The sequence below is a fragment of the Rhincodon typus genome, chromosome 47 (assembly GCF_021869965.1).
Source record: "Rhincodon typus isolate 14 chromosome 47, sRhiTyp1.1, whole genome shotgun sequence".
NCBI classification, from domain to species: domain Eukaryota; kingdom Metazoa; phylum Chordata; class Chondrichthyes; order Orectolobiformes; family Rhincodontidae; genus Rhincodon; species Rhincodon typus.
In genome coordinates this window covers 8,480,002-8,487,455 of record NC_063378.1, presented here as the reverse complement: position 1 = coordinate 8,487,455, position 7,454 = coordinate 8,480,002, and the positions used below count along the sequence as shown (strand labels likewise).

The following is a 7,454-nucleotide window of genomic DNA, read 5'->3' as shown; positions in this document are numbered from 1 at the left end:
AAACCTAACCCTAACTCTATCGCTAACCCTAACCCTAACGCTAACCCTAACCCTAACCCTCACCCTACCCCTAACCCTGACCCTAAACCCTAGCCCTAACACTAAACCTAAACCTAACCCTGAACCAACCACTAAACCGAACCATAACCGAAACCCTAACCCAACATTAAGCCCAACCATAACCCTTGATCCTAAAGCAAAACCTAACCCTGACACAGACCTAGCCCTAACCCAAACGTTAACCCTTACCCTATCCCTAACCCAAATGTTAACCCTTACCCTATCCCTAACCCTAATGCTAGCCCTAATCCTAAACCTAATGTTAACCCTGACCCTAACCCTGACACTGACACTAACCCTGATCCAAACACCGACCCTGACCCTAACCCTGAACACATCCCTAGGACTAGTCCTTACCCTAACCCTAACATATCCCTGACCCTAACAATAGATTGACCCTAACCCTCACCATGACACTGACCTTAAACCTAGACCTGACCCAAACCCTCACCATGACACTGACCCTAACCTTGACTCTAACACTAATCCTAACCCTAACCCAAGACTGACCGTAACACTCACCAACCCTCACCCTAACCCTAGACCTGACCTTAACTCTCACCATGACCCTAACCCTAGACCTGACCCTAAACCTATCCCTCACTGTGATCCTGACCCTAATCCCGATCTTATACTCAACCCTAACCCTGACCCTGACCCTAACTCTAACCTTATCACAGGTTCCCCATTCCACCTACATCAGTACAATGACTGTCTGCTCAGTGGAATCTCTGCCCCATAGAGTTATACAGCACAACAGAGGCCCTTCAGCCCATCATCAAACATCTGTCTACTCCCAGTGCCCTTTTCCCAGGAATTGGCTCATAACCTTGTACCCTGTGCCACTTCAAGCAATGGTCACTTCCTTTAGGACCTCACATCCAAGCCCAGACCCATCTCATTCTCAAATGCTGGCCTGCCAGTCCCATATAGAGTGAGGAAGAGCAAACTGTATCTCACTGAGGACAAATGGCATGCCTCATCTGAAAGTACGTAACTTCTTTCAATTACATTCTTGCTCGTTCCTTCCTGCACCTTACTGATCTCTTCCCACATTCCTACCTTGGTCACGTTTCTGACTGTAAGGGCAGAAGAACTAGGAACAGGGGTAGGCCATTCAGCCCCTCGCTCCTGCTCCACCATTTCAATGCGATCATGGCTCATCTCATTTCAGTCTTGACTCCTCTCTCCTGCCCACTCTCCGTAACGCTTCGACTTGTTATGAATTAAAAGTCTGTCCATCTCCTCCTCGAATTTACTCAGTGTCCCAGCATCTGCCACACTCTGGGGAGTGAATTCTACAGATTCACGACCCTTTGAGTGAAGTCATTTCCCCTTCTCTCTCTCTGTGTTAAATTTGTCTTATTCTAAAAACTATGACCTCTCTGCCCAGATTGCCCCCAGAGGAGAAAGCATCCTCTTACAGTGACTTTGTCCATCCCCAGTGTGTGTGGGGGGCGGGGAGGTAGGTTTAAGGTGAGAGGGGAAAGATTTTAAAGGGACCTGAGGGGTAACTTTTTCACACAGAAGGTGATGTGTGTGTGGAACGAGCTGCCAGAGGAAGTGGTGGAGGCTGGTACAATTACAACATTTAAAAGGCATCTGGATGGGTATATGAACAGGAAGGGTTTAGAGGGATATGGCTAGGGTCTGTTAGCTTGGGTCTTATGTGTAGCTTTGGGCACAGCGTTGTAGGAAGGATGTGAATGTGTTGGAGAGAATGCAGAAGCAGTTTACAAGGAAGGTCCCCGGGATGAGAAACTTCAGTGATGTGGACAGATCGAAATCATCATCAAAATCGTAGAATCCCTGCAGTGTGGAAGCGGGCCATTCAGCCCACTGAGTCCACACCAACTCTCTGAAGATTGTCTCACCCAGAACCAGCCCATCCCTGTAACCCTGCATTTCCCATGGCCAACCCACCTAACCTGCATATCTTTGGGCTGTAGGAGGAAACTGGAGCACCCGGAGGAAACCCATCAATAATAAGGTTCAAAAGAGAACAGAATGAATACTTACAGAGGGAAAATTTTGAGTGCTTTGGGGAAAGTCTAGGGCAGTGAGACTAAATGGAGACCTCTTTCATGAGCCAGCATAAGGCTAAGGGGCCTCTTATGGTGCTGTGTGACATTATATAGTTTGCTTTGCTTTTGGCGAAGCTTTGGTGATGGATTTGTTGTCTCAGGCTTTGATAACTCTGTTCCTCAGTCAGAAGGTTGTCCTGGGCCAATAGCCCTACGCTCAATGCCCATTTTGTCTGGTGTTGACTGAAGACCACCCTACTAATGGTTGGGGGCCCTAATTTGGGCAGCATGGTGGCTCGGTGGTTAGCACTGCTGCTTCACAGCGCCAGGGACCCAGGTTCAATCCCACCCTCAGGTGACTGTCTGTGTGGAGTTTGCCGGTTCTCCCTGTGTCTGTGTGTGTTTCCTCCGGGTGCTCCGGTTTCCTCCCACAGTCTGAAGATGTGCAGAGTATTGGCCATGCTAAATTGCCCATAGTGTCCAAGGATGTGCAGGCTAGATGGATTAGCCGTGGGAAATGCAAGGCTACAGGGCTGGTGTGGATCTGGGTGAGATACTCTTCAGAGGATTGGTGTGGACATGATGGACCAAATGACCTGCTTCTACATTGTAGGAGTTCTAATTCTAATACTGTAGGTGAGATCTGGCTTTATGCAGACAACCCACGGTTATCAGGAACAAAAACAGAAGTTGCTGGAAAAGCTCAGCAGGTCTGGCAGCATCTGTGAAGGAAAAAACAGAGTTCAGGTCTGGTCACCCTTCCTCAGAACTAAACCATGGTTATCATGCTGAAATTGGGAATTTGGGGGAAAAAAAAATACATGGCCCAATCCACAACAGGAGCAAGTAGGCTCAGTGGTTAGCGCCGCTGCCTCACGGCACCAGGGACCCAGGTTCGATCCCACCCTCGGGTGACTGTCTGTGTGAAGTTTGCACATTCTCCCCGTGTCTGCGTGGGTTTCCTCCGGGTGCCCCGGTTTCCTCCCACAGTCCAAAGGTGTGCAGGTTAGGGTGGGTTGGCCGTGTTAAGTTGCCCTGTGGGATGTGCAGGCCAGTTGGGCTAGCTGTGGGAAGTGCAGGGATGTGGTGGAATGCTCTTCAGAGGGTCAGTGATGACTTGAGTGGCATCTTTCCAGACAGTAGGGGTTCCATGAAATGGAAACTTGCTGTACTAATAAGGATAATTTACCCAGCAACTCAGGGTACCAGTCCACATTATCAATGTTTGACCAATTGAGTCCATTGTGAAATATCTACCAAAAGAGAGGTGGGAAATTTATTTTCACCACTGTTAATTATCTTCGAGAAGCAATATAATGTCTGGTCTGGGATTTGTGTCTTCAGTTAGTGGAGTGTCAAGAATTGCAGGAGTTATGAGGTAGTGGGCAGTGCCTCTGTTCTTTGGGATAGAAGGCCTGAGGTCAAGTCCCGCCTGCCCCAGATGTGTGTCTCGCACATCTGAAAAGGTTGATCCGAATGCTTAGCCTTTTGGCGCTCTTGCAGCACTGCGGTAGTGACCTTACGTCTAAGCCAGGAGGGAAGGGTTCAAGTCCGACCTACTCCGATGGTAAGTCATAATGTCTGTGAACAGGTTTATTTAAATTTTTTTAAAAAACAGAGCTGGGTTTTTCTCCAGTGAGGGATTGGGTTCTGGATAGGGAAAGGATCCAGAAGGGAAATGTGGAAACTGGCATTTGCTCTAAACTGTCGAGTTACAATCAAGCCCTCATAAAATTCTGAAAAACTGATGGTGTACTGCTCGTGTCTTCACCCCTGAGATAGTCCATTTGCTCCAAAGGTGTGTAGTAACAATACCCACACAATACCCACACCCACATTTTTGGGATAAGCCCCAAAGCTGATTGCAATTGGTTGAACAATATTATTACACACCTCTAGAGCAGGTGGGATTTGAGCTGCTGGTTCAGAGAGAGGGACACCGGCAGCAGTTCTATTAAAGTTCCTTGTTGATTGTGACAGGATTGCTTTATCTTAAAGTGGACTGCCTCACACAGACGCCACTGTTTTTTTTCTCTGTAGAACCGCCAAAAGTGACCATCAGCTAAGATCGACGGTTGAGTTTGAACACCCAGAATGTGACACTCACATGCAAGGTAAAAGCCAACCTTCCAGCTACTAAATACTCATGGCAAGAGTAAAGAAGTGATTAATTCAAGAAAGTCCTAATTGTGTGAATTTCCCACAGGGTAGAGATATTACGTGGCTCTCATATTCTGCTTGTGATGTGATCCAAAACTGGATATACATAGGAAATAGGATCAGGAATATGCCATCCAACTATCCGAACTAGCTCCACCCATTCAAGATGATCGCAATCAATCATCCAACTCAGCCCCCTTGTTTCCCGCTTTCTCCCCCATATCCTTCAACCCCTTTAGTCTTAAGAACTACCTCTAACTTCTTTCTGAAAATACTCACTGTTCTGGCCTCAGTCGCTTTCTGTGATAGAGTTCCACGGGCTACTCGATCTCTGGAATGAAGACTTTCCTCCTCATCTCAGTCCTAAAGGGCTCAGCCCCTTATCCGGACTTATGTCATAAAATGTCTGAATTAAAACTCGCTACAGTCAGGAATGGTACCTCATTGTTGTAAACTTGTGGTAATGCCCCTACCTCTGAGCAAGCAGGTCCCCATTCAAGCACCACCTACTCAAGAGAAGGTATAATATCTCTGGTGATGCCTGGTTATCAGGAATATCTTTCCTGTCTGGTCTTGTTGGAATTTTATAGGCTTCAATGAGACTCCACCTACCACCCCGTTCCCCCATCATTCTTCTAAACTCCAGTGAATATAGCCCTAACCAATCTGGTCTACCTTCCTACATCACTCCTGCCATCCCAGGTTACAGTCCAACAGATTTAATTGAAATCACAAACTTTCAAAGTGCTTCTGCTTCGTCAGGTGAAGTCACTCCAAAAACTTGTGATTTCAAATAAACCTGTTGGACTGCTGACTTTGTCCACCCTAACCCAACCCCACGCACCTCCACATCATCGATCCCAGGAATCAGTTTGGGAAATCTGTCACAGTCCCTCCGCTGCGAGAACATCCTTCCTCAGAACAAGGAGACAAATACTCCAGCGCTCCTAAACTGCTACCATTTATAGATCATTAGTTTGAAGGAGTGTTTGGGCTATCAAGTAGCTAGTAACATTTGCGCCACACAATTGCCAGGCCATGATCATCATGATAAGAGACAATCTAACCACCGTCCCTTGACATTCAATGGTGTTATGAATACTAAATCCCCTCTATTGACATCCTGGGAGGTTATCATTGGCCAGAAATTCAACTGGACTCATCATATGAACACAATAGCTTCAAGAGCAGATCAAAGGCTAGGAATCCTACAGCAAATAACTCTTCAAAGCCTGTCCCACTGTCGACAAGGCACAAGTCAGGAGTGGGATGGAATACTCCCCACTTGCCCTGGATGGGTGCAGCCCCAACAACACTCAAGAAGCTCGACACCATCCAGGACAAAGCAGCCCCTGCTCGATTGGCACCACATCCACAAACATCCCACTCCCTCCCCCACCGATGCTCAGTCGCAGCAGTGTGTACCATCTACCAGATGCTCTGCAGAAACTCACCAAAGATCCTCAGACAGCACCTTCCAAACCCGCGACCACTTCCATCTGGAAGGACAAGGGGCAGCAGATACATGGGAACACCAGCCCCCTGCAAGTTCCCCTCCGAGCCCCTCCCCATCCTGATTCGGAAACATTCCTTCAATGTCACTGGATCAAAATCCTGGAATTCCCTCCCTAAGGGGCATTGTGGGTCCACCCCACAGCACATGGACTGCAGCGGTTCAAGAAGGCAGCTCACCCCCCCCTTCTCAAGGGGGCAACTAGGGACAGGGGCAATAAATACTGGCCCCAGCTGGTAATCCCCACATCCTACAAATGAATTTCTTTTAAAAACTCAGTTCAAAACTCCACTCTGGTGATGTACTGTGGTAAGTACTTAATGGTATCAAATTACAAATTGGAAAATTGCAAACTGATAAAACTAGAGGTTGCACAGACTGAAAGAGACAGGAGAGGGCATATACTTAACTTAGATCCCAAAATCAGCTGGTTAGACTGAAATGCCAACACAATTAAAAAAATTAAACAAAGACACTTCCAGATTCATACCACATTATTTGTGTTTCAGGCAAAAACAAAAAAAACTTGACATTAAATCTGACCAGCCATTCTCATCCCAGGGATAGGCGTGATACTCAAACCTCAAGTTAGTCTGAATTATCCTTTTTCAGATTGGGGTATCTTTCCCTTAATGACAGAGTTAAAATCCAAAATCACTGGAATTGCAGTCATGTTGAATCCTTCCTGTCAGTCCAGCTGGCAGGAATGGGGACAACGTTTATGGGAACGTGGGGAAGGGGGTCCGTTTAATTGGCTTGAGTCATAGGAAGTGTATGTGCATTGGGTTTAAGATATTTTCACATCAATACGTTCAGGCATATTATTATGCATCTCTAGACTTGAACGCAAGTCTCCTGGTTCGGGGGAAAGCGTCTATCACTGCAAGTGAAGAGCTGTTAATGTGCATTGGGATTAACCAGCGTCCCCTCCCTCTGAGATAATTATTCCACTCCTTGAAAATGGAGTCACAGGTAGACAGGGCAGCGAAGAAGACTTTCGGCTTGCTAGCTTTCATCGATCAGAGCATTGAGTATAAGAGTTGGGACATCTTGTTGCAGGTGTATAATGTAATGGTGAGATCTCATGGAGAGTTGCAAGCAGTTCTGATCACCCTACTGTAGAAAGGAAATTATTAAACCAGAAAGAGTGCAGAAAAGATTTACTAGGATGCTACCCGGGCTGGAAGGTTTGAGTTATAGGAGTGGTTGAATACGCTGGGACTTTTCTCTCTGGAGTGCAGGAGACTGAGGAGTGACCTACCAGAAGCCTATAAAATCATGACAGGCATAGATAAGGTAGATAGCCAACAGTTTTCCCCCACAGTAGCGGAGTCTAAAATCAGAGGGTATAAGTTTAAGGTGAGAGGGGAGACATACAAGAGGGTTCAGAGGGCTTTCACACAGAGGGTGGTGAGTGTCTGGAATGAGCTGTCACAGGTAGTGGTGGAAAGTGAGTATAATTTTGTCATTTAAGAAACTTTTAGACAGGTACATGGATGAGATAAGTTTGGAGGGATATGAACCAAACACAGGCAAATGGGACTAGCTTAAATTGTAAAAACTGGGTAGCATGGACAAGTTGGGCTGAAGGGCTTGTTTCCATGGAGATAGCAAGAACTGCAGATGCTGGAGTCAGAATCGATACAGTGGGGAGCTGGAGGAACGCAGCAGGTCAGGCAGCATCAGAGGAGCAGGAG

General features: G+C 46.8%; 1 long non-coding RNA gene across 1 annotated transcript in view; it reads left to right on the top strand.

Annotated features, from left to right (window-relative positions):
* The first annotated feature begins 4,121 nt into the window (after nt 1–4,121).
* LOC125487912 overlaps nt 4,122–7,454 on the top strand; it is a 4,399-nt gene continuing 1,066 nt past the window's right edge. The window contains exon 1 of the long non-coding RNA XR_007266153.1: nt 4,122–4,198. This is a non-coding gene — a long non-coding RNA (uncharacterized LOC125487912). The remainder of the gene's footprint in view (nt 4,199–7,454) is intronic.